Genomic DNA, 24,767 nt, shown 5'->3' with positions numbered 1-24,767 from the left:
TTTGGAGTCAATTTTGGGACCCATAGAAGGAATCTATTAAGGACCACTCGTCCATCATCTACATCATTGGCCTTTTTAAGTAATTCGGCGTCATTCTGTAACTGTATATTGAATTGGAGTTGCATTGGGAGTAACATTCGCCCTTCCAGCTCTTCAAAGAAACTGTAACGATTTAGAGGTATAACAACATTGACATCATTGAGACCTGTCGTCAAAAGTCGCCTAGCCTCAAACCCTGCATTCTGATTAGCATTTGCTATCCTATGGTCGGTATCTAGATACCAAAGACTATTTTTTGCTACTGAGCGACTAAAATCGTCACTATATTCGAGGAGGTTCTTAACGAAAGTAACTTTATGGAGATTATCGGTATCATAAACGATTTTTCCTGCTGATTTAATCATCATGTGGGCAATCAATGAATGTGCTCCATTAATAACTGTGATACGATTCGCCCCCGTGGTTGCTCCATCAGCTAACATTTGCACCTGAAATTGCACCTCGAAATACGCATTATACCAATCGTAGAATGAACTTCTATCGTTAATCGTGAACTTATAGCCGTTTTTAAGTTGGTGCTGACCGTTAGCTGGGACTCGAATAACATCATCGAGTTGAAATCGAACCAACTCGGACCTCTGTAAGTATTCGCTTGTTCTAAAAGACATATATTATTATGTTACATAATTTTGCAATTATGTACCAATTTTTTTAATCATTTTATTCATTTTACTCAACGCCTTCTTTTTACACCTGATCCTGATATTAATCTATTAATGATCATATCAGTACTTTCATTTTTCTGTTGGTGTCTGACAGGTGAGGTATTTACTTTCTGTAAGATTGGGGATAGTGCCTTTTGCCCTGCATTTCCCTTCCTCATATTCCTAAGCCTTTCCATTATAAGGTCTCCGGCTTTTTCTGATGTCTTTTTACCCAGTTTATCACCTGCATGAGAAATACCTGATTTTATCGCCTTCTTACCTAAGGGCTTGACAATTTTTTTAACAACAGACGACATAACACTCTTCATCGGTTTGAAAATGTTATCAACGATAATCCCTGACCCTTTGTGCTTATATACAAATTTACCAAATTTTGGATGGTAAAACCTCTTGAATTCATATGGTTTCATTATATACTATTATGTTATATTATTCTTTCCTTTTCAAAATTAATGAAAAAGACGTATCCGCTCCATTCAGGTTAATTAACCGTCTCTTCCCATCTGTGATGTATATTCGAATGCTACTTATCTGTTGCTTATTAACAGGGTTATATGTGACCCTACGAGGCTCGATTGTAAACGAATAACTCGGCTGTAGTACGCTGGTCGAAAAGGTATAAATGATATCCGACTCTTCACCATCGACTAAAGAAGTATTGACTAGATCGCAATGTATATTTAATATATCGGTATCTTGGCTTAGATTTGGGACTCTTGGTCCAATATTAACCGCATCCTTTAATACCTTTTTATCAAACCCTATAAGGTCGTTGAAATTGCTATGCGTCAAATCAAGTTGATAATTTTGAGATAAAGTGATTGTTACTCGGAATGTTGTTGAATCAAAATCAATAGAGATGGGATATATAGGGTTATCATCATCTCCCGTCTTAGTAATCTCTTTAATATATTCATCAAATTCAGAATAATTCCAAACACCTGCAGGAAAAGTTATATCTTCAAATTTATTCCCATTATCATAACTATATTTAATCAGCTGATTACCATATGAGGGATTTACATTAAACCATGTAAATGACATGTTAATAATACGATTGAGGCCTATCATATATTGGTAATTGCTATCCAATGTTATAGGCCTGTTGAATTTAGTTGTAAAATTTTGAGGAGTGTTATTCCCTTGATTTTTAACACTATATGATGATAATACTAACTCACGATCCATATATATAATACAGTTACATAAATTAGACTTTAAAGTACAGATTATATATCTGTTTATATTGTTGTTTATTTATAGTAGACCTTTTTAAAAGTGTGTCTAATATAGCGACTCCCATATTTCGCATTTTAACTGATGTGTTTCCTGCGTTTATTGAACCGATGATCAATTCCAATTTTTTGAGAAGCTGTTTTACATCGTTAAAAAATATAACATTTCCACCTTTCTGTTTTTTTCGAATACCAGAACCTTTTATCGTTTTGGCTTTACTTTCGTAATGTTTTATGTAGTCATTTAATGCAACTCTTGCATTGTTTATTCTCTTATTTTTAATCTGTCTTTCCGCTTCAGATATAGTTCCCCTATTATATTCTTTAGTAACATTCGCCTTGAAACCTTTCAATTGTCTCCGTTTATATTTGGCTTTCTCTAAAATCTTATTAAGATAGTTCTTGGTTTTCTTTGGTGTCATTTCAGGCTGATCTAATTTCATTTGCACTACATCATAATCGTCGATACCAACGTCATCTAGTATTTCACTTACTTCATCATCAGCATCTAAAGCATAATCAATTTCATCCTCATCGTATTCAGGAGGTAATTCATCTACATATTCAGGATAATATTGGGGATCAACATAAATCTCCTTATTTCCTTCTAAAAGATCTTTTAAAGATTCTTCATATGTTGGTGGTTTCGGTACAATCTGTTTTTCATTTTGTGGCATTACAGGCTCATCAAATAAATTATCTACGTCCATATCCTCAAAAGGATCAACTTCAGGATAGTAATCTGGAGCTTCCATTTCACCTCTCATCCCCTTTTTGACACGATTTTTGGGTACTTTTGCTATCTGCAAATTACTTTTAATTACATCATCTAATTTACTTGTCACTGGTTTGAATACCTTCGAAAATGACTCTTGGCTTGTCTGCTGACCGATATTATTTTGTGTGATTGCATTTTTAACATAATTGATTTTATCGCCCAAATCAGATTTACTCTTTGCAAGCTCTTTCCATCTAAGTAAACTCATTTTATTTTATATTATTACGTTACATAAAAAATGAAAATTGAATATAAAAATCAACATTTAACATAGCGTTTAACACCTTGATGTACACCGTGTTGAACACCTTGTTGAACTGAAAATAATATACCCATATAATATAATGAGAATACCGAATTATGACACTGAAGACGATATGGCCTCAAACTTTAGACAACTATACGATTTCATGCCAAATCAATGTTTTCGGATGCTGGTTTGCGGTCCAAGCGGTTCGGGGAAAACAAACACACTAATGCATATGATATACAATTTATTATATTTTGATAAAATTTATTTATACGCAAAAAACTTAGAGCAGTCCAAGTTTGTGGATCTTATGGATATGTTCCAGCAAATAAGTAATGAAGCTGGTTATGATGTTATTGAAGCACGCAATGATGAGATTATTCCCGTTGGAGACCTTGATGGTGACTCACAGAAAATAGTCATTTTTGACGATTTTGTATGTGATAAAAACCAAAAACCATTAGTCGACTATTTTATACGAGGAAGGCATAAGAACTGTAGCGTGATATATATGAGTCAAAGCTACTATAAGACACCAAAAGACATAAGATTGAACTGTTCACATTTCTCTATATACGAATTCCCAAGTGCTAATGAGAGTAGTCTAATATGCCGTGAAAACAGTATTCCAAAAGAGATATATGAGAAAGCAACTAAAGAACCATTTGGCTTCGTATATATTGATAAGCCACGAAAATTTGTTACTAAGAATTTCAATGAAAAGATATAATCTAACTAAGTAATATATGAGTTACTCAAACGGACTTTTACAAAATAACAATAATTTAACATCTGTAAAAGGTGAAAAAGGTGATAAAGGTGATTCTGGAGTAGGTTTCAAATTGACTAGTAATGGTAATTATGATATGGACAAAAAGAAAATATTTGGTTTGAAAACACAAGATGACGTAGCATTTGATGCTGATCTCGATACATATGCAAAAGACTTGAGTAGTGCTGTTAACAAGAGATATGTCAACCAATTTTTAATGAAAAAAAACAGTGATGAAACCCATTTTGATTGCGTTGGACTTTCATTGCAAAATACCGAAGTGTATTATCCAAGTTTATATAACGATCGATCTGTACCAAACGTAGGCTATGTTAGTGCTGAGGATAACAAAGTAAGGACTGAAATTGATACCAAACTTGCTACTAAAGCAGACAGATCGTACGTCAATACTACTTATTTAACAAAGAAGACAGGAGGAGTTTTAGCCAATTCCATTCAAAGCAAGGCAGACAAATTTTACGTCGATAACACTTTTTTAAAGAAGGTCGTAGGACGCGTTTTGACTCAAAAAATTCAAAGCAAGCTTGATATTGATGGCAGTAATTCGATGCAAGCTAATCTCGATATGAACTCTCATAAAATAACAAATCTAAAAAGCCCAACCAATGATACAGACGCTGTAAACAAAAAATACATGCTTGATCATGTTGGTGAAAGTCATATAACTTCCGTTGGTCAAGAAAACACGTTTGCCCATATAATGACCGATAGTATCAATCAACTAAGCGAAGAAAATGATATCAAGCTTGGTAGTTTAATTGATCATCCGACTCCATATCACAAAATTAATACGAAAGTTGTAGACAGTAAGCTGGTACTTGACAGCAATAAAGGCTACTACTCAAGCAGATTAGGTATCAATGTATATAGTTTACCAATCAATCGATACACAATGGTTTTCGAGCTATTTTTTCCAGCTGAAATAGATCATGATAGTCTAGATATCGATATTGTTTCATCAATCGACAACATCGACAAATTAACTACGCGAGTTTATGATGGATATAGTCGAACAATAGCACAAATTAATAAATATCAACAACATCCTAATAATTATCTCTATGTTGATATCGTTTTAAAGATGAAATCAGGGAACGCATATGTCCCAAAATTACAAACATATATCGTGATTTATGGAATAAAAGGTTATCAGAGTAACGTTGATCCTAGGATATACGATCAGCTATATTATGTTGAAAATGATAGAATAGCTTTAAATGCATCAATTGATATGAAAACAAAGGCTATTTATGGTATTAAACCAGCTACTACTAATGACCAAGCTGTTAATTATGAACAGTTAAAAAATTTTCGGGACAATTTGAAGTCTGATATGAAATTAAAAATGGATAAAAAAAGAAACATCAGCTATTACCATAAAATTTTCGAGTATTTTTATGATCTAACGGATCCATCTGAATTCATCATGGCAGATAGTAACGGTGCTGTAGTGTCTGGATTAAATAATGGTCTTGTGTTTTACCAATCAAAAATACTAGCTGATTTTGATACGAAGAATGGATTTTTTGTTGTTTTCGTAATTAATTTAAATGAAAATATCACTGAATCCAACGACTACACTATATATATATCATTTAAAAATGGCTATAAACACGGTGATAATAAAAGGATTAAAATTGAATTTATCGATGCAAGTAGCTTTGAATACCCATGGTTAAAAGTGGAGCAGAATAAGCTATTCCTCGATTATGGGTTAGATTCATATACAGAGCAAATTAGAGATGGTTATATAGGTAAATATATGAATCTCTGGTATACAAAGATACAGGATCAATTTAGAATCGCTGTTTGCAATAATGTTATGAGTATTGATCAAACATTTTCTGGGTTTAATATCAATACATCTAGCATTAAAATTTCTTCAGATTACTTTGTACAAAGAATCGGTTTTAGTAACACAGCAATGTCAGTAAATAGTCGAGAGTATCACAAAGTCCAATTTTTAGATAAAACAATGGGAATATTCTTCGAATAAATTATCTAACTCACTATTATATGAAAACTGCAGATTTAATACATGAGATGCTGAAAACTATTGAACGGTTGATTAAAAATATCAGAAAATTATACAACAGATTTAAAAATAGAAAGAAAACATTGTCTAATCAATAATATATGACAAAACAACGCAAAAATATATTCGAATGGAACCATATTAGTGACAAGTTAAATCAATCGCAAATTCAAGAATTGAAAGAATACTACAAAGTTTATCATAAAAAGTGTTGGTGTTATAAAAAAGCTACAAAAAGCTTTAGAAGGCTGAAATTAATAGGCAATTCGCTGGCTATTTTATTCGCTTCAGGAGGCATAGTATCGTCAATTTCAACTGGTGGTATCAGCCTGATTGCAATCAGCACGGGAGCTTTATTGATACAAGGCTGGCTTCAGCATCAGAATCTCGATTTAAAAATTCAAAATGGAATTTTTGCTTATCAAAGCTATCAGCATTTGCTTAATACAATAAAATTCATGTTAAGAACGGGGGAATATGAACTATCCAATATCTTTTTAATGATGAAAACTACTGACGACTACATATGCGATACCGGTCCAATAATCGATCGGTATCTGCTCAAATATGATGATAAATTTACCGAATAATCCGTGCGATCTGGGACGATTTTAATGCTAAAATCTCACCCCAATACCGATCATTAAAAGCTCGCGTTTTTTTTGATTTAGTAACACAGATGAAATTGTATGGTATACCGAGCATTTTAAACATCTGTCTTATAATATATTTCGTTGAGATCATCCTCTTTCTTCTTTTATTTATAGATGGAAGAATAGTATCGATCTCATGAAACACTTTGTAAATCTTATCGCGATGATTATGAGACAATTGAACTCCATTTTTAATACATAAATCGTTTAAAACATTCTCAATATGGTATTTACGATGATAGATGCTTTTACGCCATATTTTGTGTCTGTTCTCGTAAAAATCGAAATACTCATTGTAATAAATAGAACCATGAACCAAACCGCAATTAATACAAACATTAATACCGTTTTGATTTGACATATCCTGCTTACTACAGCATGGCTCAACATCCTTGTTACCTTCTATCAATAGTTGATCGCATAAATGGCATATAGGTTCTTTTAAAATTTTTAAATCATAGTGGATTTCAGAATTACAAAGCATTATATATATAACACACATAACTTCACGGAACAGCTGTTTTGGCAGTAAATTTCAGAATAAACTTTTTGAGTAAACTTTTGAGTAAACTTTTGAGTAAACTTTTTGAGTAAACTTTTTGAGTAAAATTTGTTGAAATATGATTGGTCAATAGAAATCACGTCATTAAAAACATTGTACTCATTAATCATTTATAACTTATGGCTAAAACCGTAAACTGAATAATTTTGTATTTAATGTTGATCCTTACGAGGCCTTCCACGTTTTTTCTGGTTTTTAGATATACACTCTAAACGTACATGATTTTTGTCTTCATTTGATATTTCAGATAGCATTTTAATAATACAAATATTTGTTTTAAGGATGCTCTGAATACAATACATTTTATTAATGAAGGCTATATCATTCGAGCTTTGATCAGATTCTAAAAGGTGTTTGATATTTAATGTTATATCAGTCATTCTATATATATATTAAAGAAAATAATTATCTGTTTATATCTAAACGCACTATATTAATATAATGACAAGTTATGTAACCATATATTGTATAAGACAATTGTCGTTTACAGTATGTCATTATATTGTAATCGTTGTTGATGACAACCAATAATATTTTATTACTGGTTATTTTTAAACGCACAATATATTTATAGTAAAAGATATAAAGAAATATCATTTATAGTATAATAAGAGAAAATGGGAAGAAATTTAAAGTATGATAACGACGCTGATAGAATAAACGCTATCAAAAATTCAAAGACTAAGTATATGTTAAATAAACGATGGAAATGCGATATATGTAATTACGATAGTTCATTAGCAGCTAAATGGACACATTTGAAGTCAAAAAAACATATCAAAAATGCTGTTATCAAAGCAATAGAAGATGATGATAGATTTGAAATAATTGATAATAACAATACACAATAAAACACTTTCATGCACTTTAACAATGACTAAATATATAAATATATCTAGTTATTCAAAAACATGAAATTAAAAAAATAAAAAAAAATAATTTTACTATAAGACACTTAAAGAAATAATAATTTCATATAGTATAAAAAATGGAAAAAAAAATTTTAAAAACCCGCTAAAAACTCAAGATGAGATCACATCTAAAAACGCTATCAAAAATAATATCTCTAATTATAATATGGAACAAAATACCATTGATCATAACAATAAACAATTTTTTATAAATAGTGTTGATAACACTCTTGGTGCTACTTCGGATGGAGATATACTCAATATTCCAAAAATAAAAGTAGTTAAACCGGCTATTGATAAAGATGGATATCCTTATATATATATCGCAGAAAAAGACTATGACAACCCTTATAATCTCAAGAAAAAGATATTAGTGAAAGACTTTATATTTAGAACATTTTATAACGAAATTCCTGATGATAAAGTCGTTGTAAATGAAAATAGTGACAAAAATAATAACAGTATTGGTAATTTAGTGTTGATTGATAGCATGACAAAGGCTGAACACAAACTCGTAACCAAACCAAAACCCCAAAACAAACCAATAGTTGAACCAATAAAGAAACCAACAAACAAACCCAAACCCAAACCAAAAACTAAAACAATAAGCTTTATCAAACAATTATCCAATGATTACCTAGCTGATGCTAAAAAAATGGGTTTTTCATGGATGAATTTGGTGAAAAAGAGTACTAGACAAGCAGTGATTAACAAAGTACATAAATATCGAAACGATAAGACTTTGGATAAGGCTATACGGGACAAAAACGATAGTATAATACGTGATGCACAACTCAGTCAAATGGAAGATTCAATTAGAAAAACTCATAATAAAAATATTGAAGATCAAATCAAACGAAAGCACAAAAAATTAATACAGATTAAGCAGTCAAAAAATAAGCTCTCAAATGAATTTAATTTCGATGACAGCATTTTTGATACAACATCCAATGACCAGCCTCTATTCAAAATAACCGAAATCGGAAATACAGCAAATAAAAAATTCAATGCTTATACCAACGAATTTAAAATAAATGTCCGAAAAAATGTTATAAACAATAAAAATGATGTTTTCAGTGTCTTTGAAAAAATGGTTGAAATGACAATAAAGAAAAGGCAGTTAAAAGGAAATGATAGATTCAGATTGATAATTTCAAATGATGAATTAGATCACCCTATCTCAACAAAATTGTTAAAAGTTTCTGATTTCAAGTTAAATCAACTTTCAGATGTAATCAATACGTTGGAGTATAAAGAAATAGATTTAGAAAATTGCAAAATAATTATTCAATCTGTTAAAATACCGGCAGGAAAAGGACGGTTATATTTATCAAAACAAACAGTGAATAGAAAGCAATGCATTATCACAATAAAAAATAATGACACAATATGTTTAGCAAGGGCCATTGTAACAGCTTATGCTAATCTACATCCTGAAAATTACACCACAACTCAGTTGAAAGATGGGTTCAATAAAAGCCGAAAACTACAAGAAATTCAAGCAAAAGAACTTCATAATAATGCAAATGTTGAAATTAACGAGTATGGCAATACTTTAGAAGATGTAAATAGCTTTGCATCACATTTAGATATTGAGATTAACATTATCGATTCTGAGCAGTTCAATGAAATCATATATACATCCAATAATGGTAAAACGGATAAAATTTATTTATACAAAACACGGAATCATTTTGATGTCATAAAATCAATGACAGCCTTTTTAGATGTAGCATATTACTGCCATTCTTGCAAAAAAGCTTACACGAAACGTGATAAACACAAATGCCCCCAAAAATGTCTATCTTGTTTCAAATATTTTCCAGATGGAAATAAATGTAATGGTAAAGACGTTACATGTAATCAATGCAATCGTGTTTTTCATGGTAATACTTGCTTCAAAAACCATACTAGTAACCGATCGAAAAAAGATAGTGATGATTCAGTATGTAGCAGTGTAGCTAAATGTTTAAAATGCAATCAAATCATACTAAAACCATATATTAAAATACATAAATGCGGTTTCAAAATGTGTAATAATTGTAATAAATATTGTGAAAGCAAACATGAATGTTTCATGAAAAAGATAAAAGTTATGGGTGGAAATTGCATCAAAAATAGCAAAAAACCATGCCGATTAAATAAAAACATTCTCAAAAAAGATTATTGCCAGTCATGTAAAACGTATAATGAAAAATATTTATTTTTTGATTTCGAATGTACCCAAAACACTGGAATACACGAAGTCAATTTAGCTATCTGTCATGATTTCGATGGTAATGAATTAATCTTCAATGATATTAATAGTTTTTGTAATAAAATCGTCAATGAAAAATATAAAGGATATACACTTTTGGCTCATAATAGCAAAGGGTATGACAGTCATTTTATACTAAAATGGTGTATAGATAATGGTTTCAAACCTTATTGTATTTACAATGGTGCAAAAATTATGATGATGGAAATTTCACAATTAAGAATCAAAATAATCGACAGCTTAAATTTCATTCAACAATCGTTATCATCGTTTCCTAAAACGTTTGGTTTAAACGAGTTGAAAAAAGGATATTTTCCACATTATTTCAACAAAGTTTGTAATCAAAAGTATATAGGAGAGATGCCTTCCAAAAAACATTATGGCTATAATCAAATGAAAACAGAAGATAGACAGAAATTTTTACAATGGTATGACGATCGTGTTAATGAAAATTATGTTTTCGATTTCAAAAAAGAGATAGTTGAATACTGTCGTTCGGATGTTGATATATTGAGGCGATGCATGCTAAAATTTAGACAAGATTTTATAAATGAAGAAAATATTGATCCACTAAAATACATCACAATAGCTGGTGTTTGTATGGCTATTTATAGAGGTAATTATATGCCTAAAAATACCATAGCTGTAGTTGATAACGTTGTTCAAACAGAAAACCATAGTGCAGTCAGTATTGCATGGCTTGATTACATTGCTGAGAAAAATAAAATTAAAATTCAACATGCCTTGGAAGGTGGTGAAAAAGTTATCAAATGCAACAATAACAAATTAAAAGTAGATGGTTTTTGTGCATCTACAAATACTATTTATGAATTTCAAGGCTGTTTCTGGCACGGCTGCCAAGATTGTTACAAACCTGATGTTATCAACACTAAGAACCAATGTGATATGGGGACTTTGTATAATAAAACACAAGCTAAAAATAACAAAATAACATCTGCTGGTTACAATCTTATTGAAATGTGGGAATGTAAATTAAAAAATGATAAATGTTTCCAAAAATATTATAAAAATGATTGGAATAGAGAAGTCGTCGCTCCATTAAATCCAAGAGATTCATTCTTCGGAGGTAGAACTAATAGCACAAAGCTACTTTATAAATTCAAAGATGATGAATACGGAAAATACGTAGATTTTTGCTCCTTATATCCCACTGTTCAGTTCTATAAAAAATACCCCATTGGACACCCTATAAAAATTATATCACCAGAAAAATACGATAAAAAATGGTATGGACTAATAAAATGTAAAATTTTACCACCAAAAGGGTTATATCATCCTGTTTTACCAGTGAAAATCCAATGCGAAAAAGCTGAAAAGCTAATGTTCCCTCTGTGTATATCATGTGCAAAAACAAAGCAACAAGAAAGATGCCAACATAGTGAAAATGAACGAGCATTTATTGGTACATGGACAACAGATGAACTAAATAAGGCCATTAAAAAAGGCTATAAAATTACAAAAATATATGAAGTTTGGCATTTTGAAAACTCATCCGACGAACTATTCAAGGGATATATAAAAAAATTTATGAAACTCAAACTTGAATCAACGAAATATAATTTTAAAAATAACAATGACGAGATGAATTTCAGAAATAAAGTCAAAAAGAATTTAGATATTGATTTAGGTGAATTAAATGAAAATTCAGGCTTACGAGCCATTGCAAAGATGTGTTTAAACAGTCTTTGGGGAAAATTTGGGCAACGAAATAACATGAATCAATGTAAATACGTAACTGACATAAATGAATTTTATCAAGTACTTCTCGACGACACAATAGATAATTTAAACATGAATTTCATAAATGAAGAAATGGTTCAAATGAGCTACACTTACAAAAATCAGTTTGTTGATAACAGCTATAATACGAATATATACATTGCATGCTTTACAACTAGCTCAGCTCGACTAATGTTATATGAAAAACTAGACTATTTAGATAAACAGGTATTATATTTTGATACAGATAGTATTGTGTATATCGAATCCCAGAATGGTAAGACAATAGAAACAGGCGATATGCTAGGCGATTTAACAGATGAGTTAGACGGTGATGTTATAAAAGGTACCTTCGTAAGCGGTGGGCCTAAAAACTACAGTTTCATATATGGCGATAATAAACAGAAATGTGTTATTAAAGGTTTTTCCCTTAATCATGAAAATTCACAAATACTAAATCACACAAATATGATTAAGATGGTTAAGGGCGATTTTAAAGAACTCACATTATTAAATGAAAATAAGATAACCAGACAGAATAAACAAATTGTTAACAAATATGAGGAAAAGGTATACAGCTTTGGATATGACAAGCGCGCAATAAAACACATATCGGATAGCTGTATAGAAACATATCCTTATGGATATTAAAGACAAACTCATCTGTTTATCCTAGGTTATAATCTTAGGTTTTGATTTTCATTATGTCAACGAGGTTTGTTTTAAACGCACTAAGATGCAAGATTTTTAAAAAAGAGTATAAGAAGTTTTTTTTAAATATTGTCAAAAATAATCAAAGATTATTTTTATCATTTAATCAAGGTTTAGTTTATAGATTTGGCTTCAAGGTTTGGTTTCCATTTTTTGACCTTGGGTTGACCTAGGGTTGATTCTGAGATTTGATTTCAGTTTAGGTTTTTCACTTTGGCTTCAGATTTAGTTTTTCAGATTTAGTTTTTCAGATTTGGCTTCAGTTTTGGTTTCAGATTTGGCTTCAGTTTTGGTTTCAGATTTGGCTTCAGTTTTTGGAATCCAGTGCTGATAGTAGTTATGTACTAAATCTCTAAGGCAAAAAATTTTTTGCCTCAGAGTGTAGTACATTACTACTGCAATTCAGATGCATCGCGGCCTAATAGCGTCGCAGCTTTGCCGTGCGTAACATAAAACTCAACGCTCAGGGACTTTTGGGTTTGTTGCACACGTACATCCAGATTACATTTTCCTTTGATTTGGAGTGGCTCTACAGATGCATAAGCAAAAACTCTTTTGTTGCACTCCAACAATTTAACATTACCCCCCGTTACAAGGTTGAATATTTCTTCGGACATCAAATTACAACTAGCACCAGAGTCTATAATAACGTTAATAGTCTTATCTGCAATGTCCAGCCTCAGAGTGTTCCCGTCATCCGTCTCCCCAGTGTAGAACACGTAGAAATCATCCTTGCTCGCAGAGCTCCCAGCAGTCACGTCCTCGGTTACTTGGCGTACATCACGTTGGCCCTGTGAACCTCGTCCTCCTCTTCCACGACTTTGTTTTCTTCCAGAGTTTCCACGACCACGACTCGAACTGCGACTAGAATCTCGCCCTTTACTCTGTTTGGTGTGACAGCACACTTCGAAATGACCCACGATGCCACATTTCCCGCATTTGTGGTCACGTGAACGAATGCATTCCTTCGCGAAGTGTCCCACTTTATCGCACCGCCAACATTTTCCCCCTTGTTTCGCGTCTGGAGATATGTTATTTACTCGGCCATCACGGTTAAGAACAAGTGCTTCTTTGTCATGGTATTGGCTAACGATTTCCATTAGTTTGCTCAATGTTAATGTTTCTTCGCGATACAACTTGGCCTTGAGGTTTTTGTCTTGAATGAAAGAAATCGCACGATCTCTCACCTGGTTGTCCCTTTCACCTGCATATTCACAATGTTCGGCTAATTTCTGCAGGCGTGTGATGAAATTGTTTATGGTTTCTCCAGCGGTTGGTTGAGCTGCGAGAAACGCCTGTCTTGCCATCGGCGCGTTTTTTCTCGGTTTGAAATGTTCGGATAGGCTGTCCATAGCTTTCTTGTAATCCTTTGCTTCGCCTCGTTTGTCGGCAGGAATTGAGTTATTAAAGACGTCTCTGACTTGGGGCCCGGCGAGGTGAAGTAGAAGCGCCCTCATCTGTGTTGGGTCGCTGATTCCCGAGGCAGTCACGTACAATTCGAATTCGTCTTTCCAAGTTAACCATCGTTGTGCGAGTGTAGCTGGCTCGCCCACAGCGTCGAACGCTTGTAAACCTGGCAGTCCGCTCAAGGATACAGCCATCTGTGCGAGTTTTCCACCGTTTAAACTCGTTAACCACTTTTTATCCGCTTTTCCTCGTCGCCAAATGTGGTGGTTCGGGCCCAAGTAGACCAAAAGGCTTAGGCATAAAACAGCAACAACATTTATTCCTGCTACCATTTCTCCGACCACATGCTATCTTTTATGCATCCCATAATACACAAGGGATCATGTGACTGACATGTTACTTCCGGTTACAATAGAAACACTACAGTAATGATTACCTGCATCACCAATTTCACTAACTGCACCCCTTGACTGTTTTCCCTGCACTGAAAACAAAATTTATACATGTATATCAAAAACCTGTAAAATTCTTAACTTGCATCCTGGCAAAAAGTATGGAAATCCTAACAGTAAGTTTTAGAAAGACAACAGATTTACCAAAATAAATGATAACTTCAAACTGCATCTTACACCCTCCATAAATACTTCTCACTGAAATTGACCTCAAAAAACTTGTTGTACATGTAAATAAATAATACATGTATGTATTATTTACCTTTAATTATATAATCCTCGAGTCATCGCAGACAGGCCCATTTTGAACTTATTTTTTTCACGATCAAAAACTAATCCTACTTCTCTTGTAGAAAAAAAATTGGCAAAAATATTTGATTTAGTCACTGCTTTAAGTTGGAAAACTTTGAAAGGCTTAAAGAATTGTACGAGTCATGTGCAACCTTCCAGAAAGCAATGCTCATAGCCACAGGGCTAAAAAAGTACCCTCTGATTATCTGGGGCAAGTAGATTTTTCTGTCAAGCAATTAATTTTTCGTGCCTGTTTGCGTAATTTAGGTTAAAAGGCCCAGGCAAGTCGTCTACATGTAAATTATACAGTCACAAGTTTACTAAGAAACATAATCATGCACAGTCCTAGGCAAGCAAAATTTGAGAGCTGCTTGTTAACCACAGGGCAATCTGGAATTTATTTTTTTCCAAGCCCTTATCCTACATTATAACTTCAGGATCAGCTTGGTTGTTATAACTTAAGAAAATTTCATGATCTTTCGCATAACATTTTAGAATCTGTGCTATATTCTTTTATGTACCATATTTATTCGATTAAACGCCACGGCGTTTATTTAATTTTTCGTGATTCGAGTGCGGCGTTTATTAGAGGAAAGCGTTTATACGAGGGCGGCGTTCATTTAAAATTCAATTTATTTCTTGTAAACAATAGTATGGTAACTGAACATTTAAATTTAAAAAAAAAAACAGAAACATGTTTTAGTGCATGCCTGAAAAGTCAATTTCAATACCTTAAAACCTTGTTACAATCAAGAAAAATATTTTTTTTGGCCTGCTCAAGCTTGATTATTACTGCATTTGCTTTCCGAGTCTGTTATTCGAATGAATGCTGCATCATCATGATGCGGCGTTTATTTGAGGGCGACGTTTATTAATATTTCTGTTCTAACATGTAGCGCTTATTCGAGGGAGGCGTTTAATCGAATGAAAAACTAATCAATTTATTCTGAGAAAGGCTGTATAATCAGATAAGAAATACAAAACTTTCACAAAACGTTTTCACTCATAACATTCATATGATAAAAATATAAAAACTACGCAAAGTTCTCAGTGAAAAATAACAGAGGTCATGGAGAAACTATATTTCGCTAAGACTCTCAGCTAGCAATGTCCCCTATACAGTATGGGACCCAGTTCTCGGCAGGGTCCAGTTCTCGGCCACTTTGTGTTCAACGCGTTTTTTTCACGCCTCAGTTGAATTAAAACAAAAAGTTATTTACATCCAGCGATAGATTTACATTTGCGATAGACTGATTCTTGTGCTCTAAGTATCGTTAGTTTGATCCTTCAACACGCTATAGAAAGCTCACACGTTGAGTTTACGCGGAGGTAGGTTATTTTGTTTTCCCGAAATCTTGTTTGTTTACAGCTCCTTGAAATTCTTGGATGCAGTTAAATTTGTATTTTATCCGAAAGCCCCAACCAAAAGAGCTAATTTTTTGCATGTGAAACGTAAAATAATTCAGCTTTCTGCTTAAGTTAACTTTTCGTTGATTCTTTGTATTTTGTTGGTCTTAATTTACTTCGGAATTTTTCCGTGCGACTTTTGCGTATTTGCCAGTTCTCGGCCACCCTGCTCGCTATCACAGCTTAGCGCTTGGTTTTTAATATAATTTCATCTACTGCAGCCAGAATAAAAGAAAGAAATGTTTTAAAAATAAAGTTCAATTAAATCTCCAAGTTTTGAGCTAACTCTTGTCTTGTTTATTATTTCTACAACACCTGACTCTTTCAAGACCCTTCCACTGCAAAGTAAACCATCTAAATGCATTGGTCACACAACACAATTCTGCGGTTTTGCAAGAACCTGCAAAAAGCCTCATAAAAATAATTTGCGATCGATATAACATAAATAAGTTTGCAGAGTGATTTTATGACTGTGAAAATTAATTGAGTCTTTTTATACGGAAATTACGCATAAGCTTTTTGGTGGCCGAGAACTGGGCCGCGTGGCCGAGAACTGGGCCCACAAAAGGAGATTTTATTTTTATTATTGTTCGGGATAATTAATTATTAACCGGTCGATAGCTTTACACCAAAAAGCTGAATAATGTAGAAAGCTCTGGGAGAAATTTCAAGTTTCTTTGGTTATTCTGAGAAAAGAAATACTATTTTACGTCTATAGTGGCCGAGAACTGGGCCCCATACTGTATTACATCTGACTCGACCACATTCTTACAAATTTTCATGTAAATTTTGTTCTCTACTTGTTCTGTACTCTTTCCAACGTTTAAAGTGGTGTGTTCTTCCTACTTCGGTGATTTAACTAGTACTACAGAATAAACAAATTAACGCGGATAGGAAAAACCAGAAGTAAGGTATGCTTTGAATACAACTCGTGTTTAAGACAAAACGAATTTCAGTTCATTAAGGCTATGTCGACCTTGTTTGACATACCGGTACACGACTGAGAGCTAGAACCCAGCTTCGTTTAAAAATGATGTACAGTGTATTAGGTTGAATGCTCGTTAATCTAAATACCAAAGACTTTTCTAATCTGTTAAAAAAAAATGAACATCAATAGCTCACCTTGTTTTCGTAAAGGAATGTTGTCTTTGACCGTCTTTGCTTCAAACTCACCAAGAAGCTTGGAAGATTTTCCATTTCGATCGGCCACAATCTTTACTCCTCTACTAACTATGGTTGTCATCGCGGGTGAAACGAGGAATATATCCAGAAATAATGTATCTGTAATAAACTGTCTTTAAAACTGAATTCTTCGTGTGCTTTTCAATCGAGGAGTCTTCATGCTTAGTAGTGAACTCATGCGTACGCTTGGTAAACCGGCATGCTGTGAGATTGTTTCCTGACTTTTCACACAGCGGACTTCCTCAAGTTAGTCTCCCCTTCATGTAATTCTAACATTGTCAACAAGAGCTAAGAATGATTTTTTTTTCCTCGCGTTTAAAACTTCCTACTATATAAAGCTTAGCTGAGTAGAAATCGTTTTAAAAAAACTTTTTTTCTAAGGCCTTGATAGTAATGATTTTTCCCGCCAAAAGACGCGGGTTGCCACCGGAGCCTAGCTCGTTCCCAGGCCTAATCCGTGCGTACGGACGTACGTACGCGACAACCAAAATTTCTCGGTTCGATAGGATACCATTTGCCCTGTCTGTTCCCTTGTACCCGCATGTTACCAATGGAGCTACGCTACGCGCCTTCGGCGCGTGGAGCTCCGCTATCATGAACGAATTCCCAAAGCAGCACAGATGAAAAAAATACCCACGTGAAAACTGCATGAAAATGGCGGAGGGTTAGAATTAATTCGCGCAAACGAGGCTTGGTGGTGAATTTTGAGCGTATGACGTAAGGGCTTTTGAAAACTGCTTTATTCCGGCATCAGAAAACCTGTTCTAGCAAGACGCCTGGTTAGCACTTGTTTGAGCCACTTTGATTCACCACTTCCCCCAAACTGAGGATGGAATTACATTTCATTAAGATGATAATATTCAATTAAAAGGTCTTGTTTTATTCTTTTGTGAAGCACAAACTCCTGAGAACACAATCTGAAAACAATTTTATAACTTTGAAGTTATCCAGCTCGGCAAATAAATCCCAGAGAAAATTCGAAAACAAGGAGATAAATTTTACGTCACCGAACACCATTTTTTAGAACTTACAAACAAAAAGCTCAGAGATTTCAAAGAAATTTGAAAAATATCGCCAAAGGTGGATTTCCACTGTCGCGTTTTTGTTTACGCACGTTAACGCGCGTAAAAATTATAAACATACGTAAAATGAAATTTTACGCGCGCGATTACGTGCGTCGAATTTACGTTGTCCAATTTCCAATGCCACGTTTTTTCCAGGTATTTACGCACGTGACGGGCACGTTTACGCACGTAGCGATTTTGGGGGTTTTGAAAAAAGTTGAACCGAGTTCAACTTTTTTCGCGGCTGTCTGCGGTTACGCAACGATTTACCCAATCATACTTTTGAATTGACACCACTTACCATGTGGAAAACCATTTTGTTTTAAATCGTCCATCGATTTACTTGGGAAAACATTCAGATGTAGAAACACTTCTCATCGGGAAAGTCTTAACATTTCAAGAAATAATCTATAGAACTGGCTACAGAACCAAATTACACGAACACAGTAAAGAAAACGCCTGGCGTCAGGTCACGTAGGCTTTGAACCGGAAATCAGGGAAGGTCGCCTCAAATCTTCTTTTACTTGATGGTGTCTTTCGGAAGTATTTATAAAATGCCTCTTGGTCATATTCACGCATTTCTTTTTCTAGCGTGTGGTACAAAGTGTTTTCATGGCAGCTATGTTGGAAGAGTCAAACAACAAGATATTTGCATAAAAATGTTAATGATTTTTTCCCAAAGGAAAAACAATTTATTTTTTCACTCCTCCAATATGGCCGACAATCACGCACTCAATTCACCAACTTGATAATTCAGTATGGCGGGCATTTACGCACGTTCAACGCGCGTAAAAAGGAAACGCTTTTTATTACTTTTTACGCGACAAGGTGGACAGTGAAAATTTGCCTACGTATCTTTTTTACGCACGTTTTACGTACGTAAATATTTACGCGTCAGTGGAAATCCACCTTAACCCTAAGTTCAACCTGCAGTCACCTTGGACTATATTTTATTGATATTTACGAGTCAATTCGTGTACAATTTTCGACATTTACTAAACAGCATTATGAAAAAAATTAAATTCAATTTGTGTTGAATACTGCAATTAACTTGCTCAGTTGGACTTTCCGTAGACATTCAAAACAAAACAAAATCCAATAATTAAACGAACAAACAAATAAACAAACAAAAAATGCCACGGTGACAACATTAAACAGTCGAGCTACAAATGAATGATTCGATGGATCCGGCTTAATCTTCAACTCCTTAGGTCTTTAACTACTTAAGCTGTTTTTCTACAGTCTAGTTTAGTCAGCGATGCATGAGAAGTAGTGTAATAAATTAACCGAGGTCATGTAATCAAACCGATTTTAAATTAGATTTTTTTAGCTTGTGGAAAAACGGCATCATTTTTTGCCTTTCATCCACCGAAAAAGGTTAACTTTTCGTTCCTTTTCGTTGTTGTTGTCGTTTTTTCCTAAATTGTTTTTATAGTTATGATACCCCTGTAGTGTTGTTAAAGCTATGACAAATTGGGAGAACCGAACTCCACATTATCCAATTATACGCGTAATTAACAAATCGATAGCCCCCTTCTTAATCGTCCGATTTTGTTATCACTTGCAATATTACAGACCCACTTGGACTCCCCACCGTCCTGCTAAGATACACTTTGTTGATCCTCAGAATAGAACTTTAACTTTTGTTTTGGCCACCCTCTGAGGGGCTACCGGGAGCTTAGGAAACAATTATGTCGTGAATAGGTTTCTTGTGTTTGTTAATATTGCAAATTTGTAATAACCTGACTTTACTGACTGGCTGTAATTTGTTATAGATACTGTGCCCAGACTCAGATTTACGCAGGAAAATACATGTACAAGACTTAAGTGATACATTTTCACGTACAGTCTTTTTGGGCTTTCTGGAACTAAAACCATCAACTTTTTTTATTATAAAACACCTGCTTATGAGCACACACGCAAAAACTAAATGATTAATGAAAGTAATTGTGACCTGAAGTTTACTGAACTAAGTTGAAAAACTCGAAGTGAAGTACATACAAACATCTTAAAAATACCAAGCGTGGTTAATACCACAATTTAAAAACGGTATTGAGAGAAACAGAAGCCTTACGCCTGCGATTGCAGACGGCCAACTCGAATTTAAGGTAGGGACCTTTGGTATTAGATTTTATAATAAAATATTTAGCATTAAAATTTTCAGGAAAGTATCACAAAATAACGATAAAACAATCTCACAAGGCAACTTTAAATGTGCTTGCAAAGTTTCTAAATGAATAACAAAAATCGGCAATTATAATCCTTCTGATAGTTAAGATAACAAGATTTACCGAAGAGATTTGTCTGTTCCCCTAAGCGACTAGAAACTAAAAGACCGAAGTTTTTTCCAGTGGTCGTGAATACAGGACAACGAAGGAAAAAGTAAGATGTTTATTGAAATTTTTAGTACCGAGAAAGTGCGAAATATTTTTTAAATAGGAAAGTAGTCAAATATATCTGTAACGAACTCCACATTCGTGAGGTTATCTGGGCGGCCAGATACACTTATCCAAAGCTACTTTACAAGAGCGCCACCTTTTACTGACGATTTATGAACAAGCTGTAACCCTCGACGTTCCTGATAAAACTTCGTAAATAAAAATTCCAAGATTCTTCGAATTCTGCACTACTTTGCAAACGTCGATTCCAGGGCACAAGATACAAAGTCTCCTTTTTGTAGGCTTTGCATTTCTTTTAGTTTGTTATGAGAGTTCTGCTATATATCAAGAAATTGAGATTAATACTTTTCAAGTGCCACTGGCAGCTTGTCGAGGTTTTTTTTATTTATCGCTTAATCATGATCGGTTTGTTGATGTTGAGCAACGGAACAGAATTTATGTAGACCAGACTTTTTTTATTTATATCTTTGCAATGATTCCTTCTTTTTTTTTCAAAATAAGCAATTGGATGATATCAAAGGCTTATCTCTGGCTGTTATCTCAAGAGATTAAACGCAAACTCTCAAAAATCTTATAGATAATTTGCACATGAAAACTAACATTTTTGTCCACGTTAAAGCATATTTTAATATTTCCTTGGGACGGGCATTTCTCTTTTATGCACGGGTAAATATATACCAGGTCAGGTTTTTCAGGGGGTTTTTTGGTCCTCTTCCCGTTTCATTCCTCTCATTTTCTTATGTGAATTAGTTGGCCTTTCAGTTTTTTTCAGTTAAAGCTCAACGTCGAGAGAAAAAGTACTAGACAATGGCTGGGAAGATCAAGTTATTTTTTTTTTTGATATTTTAACCCTCGGACGTACAAGGGGGGGGGGGGGTGGATGCCACCCCCCCATAAGGTGTTTTCAAAATTTTGAGAAAACGATTTACTCTACAGTACTGAAACTTTCAGTAGCTGTTCATTCATCCTTTGCCGAAATTTTGATATGTCAACAACGTGTCCATGAAATTTGACGTTGCCATGGCAACATCATATATACAGGCAGGTCTTGCCAAAAATCGTCATTTTTAACATTTTTCTTTATTTTTTCCAGTTTTTTTAAACAGAATTGCACGATTTGTTTATTTTAACATTCCATAAGCATTCTGACTTGATTTTGCATAAATTTCCGTTATTTTGTTACTTTCTAAGAAAATGTTGAAATCCAAGATGGCGGATCCAAGATGGCGGCTCTAATGACGTCACGTGACGTCATATGACGTCACAGCCAATTAAAATTATGCCATCTTGTAGAGTGAGCTACGGGCTTTCTTTTGAGAGCAAAATATTTTCGCTACGCCTTAATATAACGAAAACTCCGGGGAGGGGTTCCATCCACCCCCCCCCCCCCCCCTTGTACGATGGTGGGGGTATGAGTTTGCTTGTACGTCCGAGGGTTAAAGGAGAAATTAGTTAAAGCTTATTAGTTCTGGCCCATTTCATCCAAACATGCTCGTTCAGCCATTCTTTGCCAGTCTTTTTCCTACAACTCGACTATTGACTGAGATTCTGACACTTTCATTTTCTTTCCCTTTTGTTTCTACCAGAGCCAAAGTGGCTAAGGGTCTCAAAAATGCGCTTCAGCATCATACCTTTTTTCGCCTTGTGTCAGACGTTCAGTAAAGCCACTGCAAAAGAATGGAAACAGGGTGAATATTCCATTTCCGACATGATGCTACAGGGTCACACCTTCAGAACGTTGAACACATCGATCTCATTTGAGTGTTTTCAGGCATGCAGCAACGATTTCAGATGTCACAGCTTCCATTAAGTCTTTTCCCAAGACGTGTGTGAATTGAATGACCGCACCAAGGAAGCCAGACCTGAGAATTTTATTCCTAACTCTGAAAGATATTACTTTAGACCTAATAAGAAAAGAGGCAGGTCGTTATGGAAATATACTCAAATACAATCTAGAAAACATAAGCATCAAATTTTTAGGTAAAAGAAATAGAAAACAGAGTTACAGTAACCACAATGGAAAAAAGGAAAATATATAATATATATACAAGGGACCTTTTTAAAACTCTCGGGCACTTGGGCACTCGGGCCATTTTTTTGTGGGCAAAGGGAGGTATGATGGGGAAGCAAGTAATGAATTACCCATAACTTAACTCAGAAACTGAATTTTGTCATTGTATTGTGCGTCACTTTTTATTTTCTTCAGGGAATGGTATGCTCTTACAAAACAGGGTGGAGGACTTTGACGCTATCCAGGATTGAGGCTATAGGATTCTTTTACTTAAGGCTCTGAAATATCATTAGACCTTATCTTAGTTGAGAATTTGTCTTATGTTAAATACTTCTCACGAAGCATTGCAAAAGTAAGTCGGGGAGGGGGGGGGGGGGGGGGGGGGGCGGAATACGCTTGTTTTCGGTATTATAGGACAAAATTAATGTTTCAAAAATAATAATAAAGTGAAATGAAATCCTGGTAATGGTAAATTATATCTTTTAAAAACTGTACTATTCTCGAAATTTGCATTTAAATCTAACGGTTTTGCATGATCACGTAGTTGACTTTTGTATGCGTTAAAAATAAACTTGGGACATGTACTGCCTGTTGTACGTCAAAATACCTTTCTTATGTTTTTGTTTGGGCCCCTGTCCCTTTATATGCCCTAATGTACGGGTCCTTAGTAGGTACTTGCCTCACGGAAAAAGTTCCTCCTAAGTTAACACTTACGCATGAGAATAAAGGAAAAAAAAGTTCTCTCTCTTAACAAGTACTTTGGTTTTCCGGGGATGCATGAAAGCTGAGTACTGCATATCCAACGCTCTGTTTGCTGAGAAGTAGGATAAACAAACAGACAAACCGTGAGCTGGCGTGAAATGGTTTTGAGCAAAAGGCTCATAGCCCCTTTAATTGATGAAAAGAATTGAAAAGTCGTCCTAAGATAACACGTACGCATGGGAACTAAACAAATGTTCCGCATTGAAACTACTAACATCACAAGTTTTCTCTCTTAACAAGTGTTTTGGTTTTCCGTATCTGCAGGATCACGTAGCTAAAATACTATCATTTATGCCTTTCCACTTTTTCTAAAATAAATGATAAAGTTGAGTGCTACGTATCCCAGGCTCTGTTTGCTGGGCAATAGAAAAAAAACAGACAGACAAGCCATGAGCTGGTGCAAAATGGCTACTAGCAAAAGGCTGATAGCCCCTTTAATTGATGATAAGAATTGAAAGGTCATCCTAGGATAACACGTTTGACATTGGAGTAAATGAAAAACAAAGCAAAAACAAAAATAATTGCGCATTGAAACTACAGAGGTCACAAGTTCTCTCTCCTAACAAGTGTTTTGGTTTTTCGTAGATACGGCGGATAAGAATATACACGTAGCTGACTAATTTAATTTTTTCCTTTTGAATACTGAATACTGATAAATCAAACGTTTTTTTTTTTTTTCAAAATGATCGCCTACCTCTGGAGAAACAAAAATTGCTCTGTGTAGATCGAGGCGGTCTGTCTTTATGAAATCTAGATAAGCCGCTTTTGAATGAGTTCAAAGTAAACTTGTTTCATGCAATGGCTATTTCACGTCAAAATACCTTTCTACTGTTTGTGTTTGAGTTCCTGCCCCTTATCAGTATTTGCCCTAACGTACGGGTCCTAAAGGACGTTCGCGCGAAATTTTTCTAGTCGATAGTTTTTTTTAACATTTTTACAGCAGTCAGATAATAAGTTACTTGTGTCGGAAATGCAAAAAAAAAAAAAACGTGAGGGTCACCGACTTTATTTCAGAGATAAAGCGTGTGGAAAACTACCCTGATTCTGAAAAATTGGCGAACGCAATTCAATATGGTTTACAGGATTTATAGTTAAAGATATTGAAGAGGAGAAAAAAAGAGCAAATGATCTTAGTCATATTT

General features: G+C 34.2%; 1 long non-coding RNA gene across 1 annotated transcript in view; it reads right to left on the bottom strand.

The window, feature by feature from the left end:
* Positions 1-17,595, bottom strand: part of LOC144664833 (uncharacterized) — a 34,694-nt gene extending 17,099 nt beyond the window's left edge. Inside the window, exons 1-2 of the long non-coding RNA XR_013572856.1 lie at positions 17,330-17,595; positions 14,468-14,541 (exon numbers count right to left, since the gene is read on the bottom strand). This is a non-coding gene — a long non-coding RNA (uncharacterized LOC144664833). The remainder of the gene's footprint in view (positions 1-14,467; positions 14,542-17,329) is intronic.
* Positions 17,596-24,767: the final 7,172 nt, after the last annotated feature.

This window comes from Oculina patagonica, chromosome 9 (genome assembly GCF_052425735.1).
Source record: "Oculina patagonica isolate OP01 chromosome 9, crgOcupat, whole genome shotgun sequence".
NCBI classification, from domain to species: domain Eukaryota; kingdom Metazoa; phylum Cnidaria; class Anthozoa; order Scleractinia; family Oculinidae; genus Oculina; species Oculina patagonica.
This window is presented reverse-complemented; position numbering and strand designations above follow the sequence as displayed.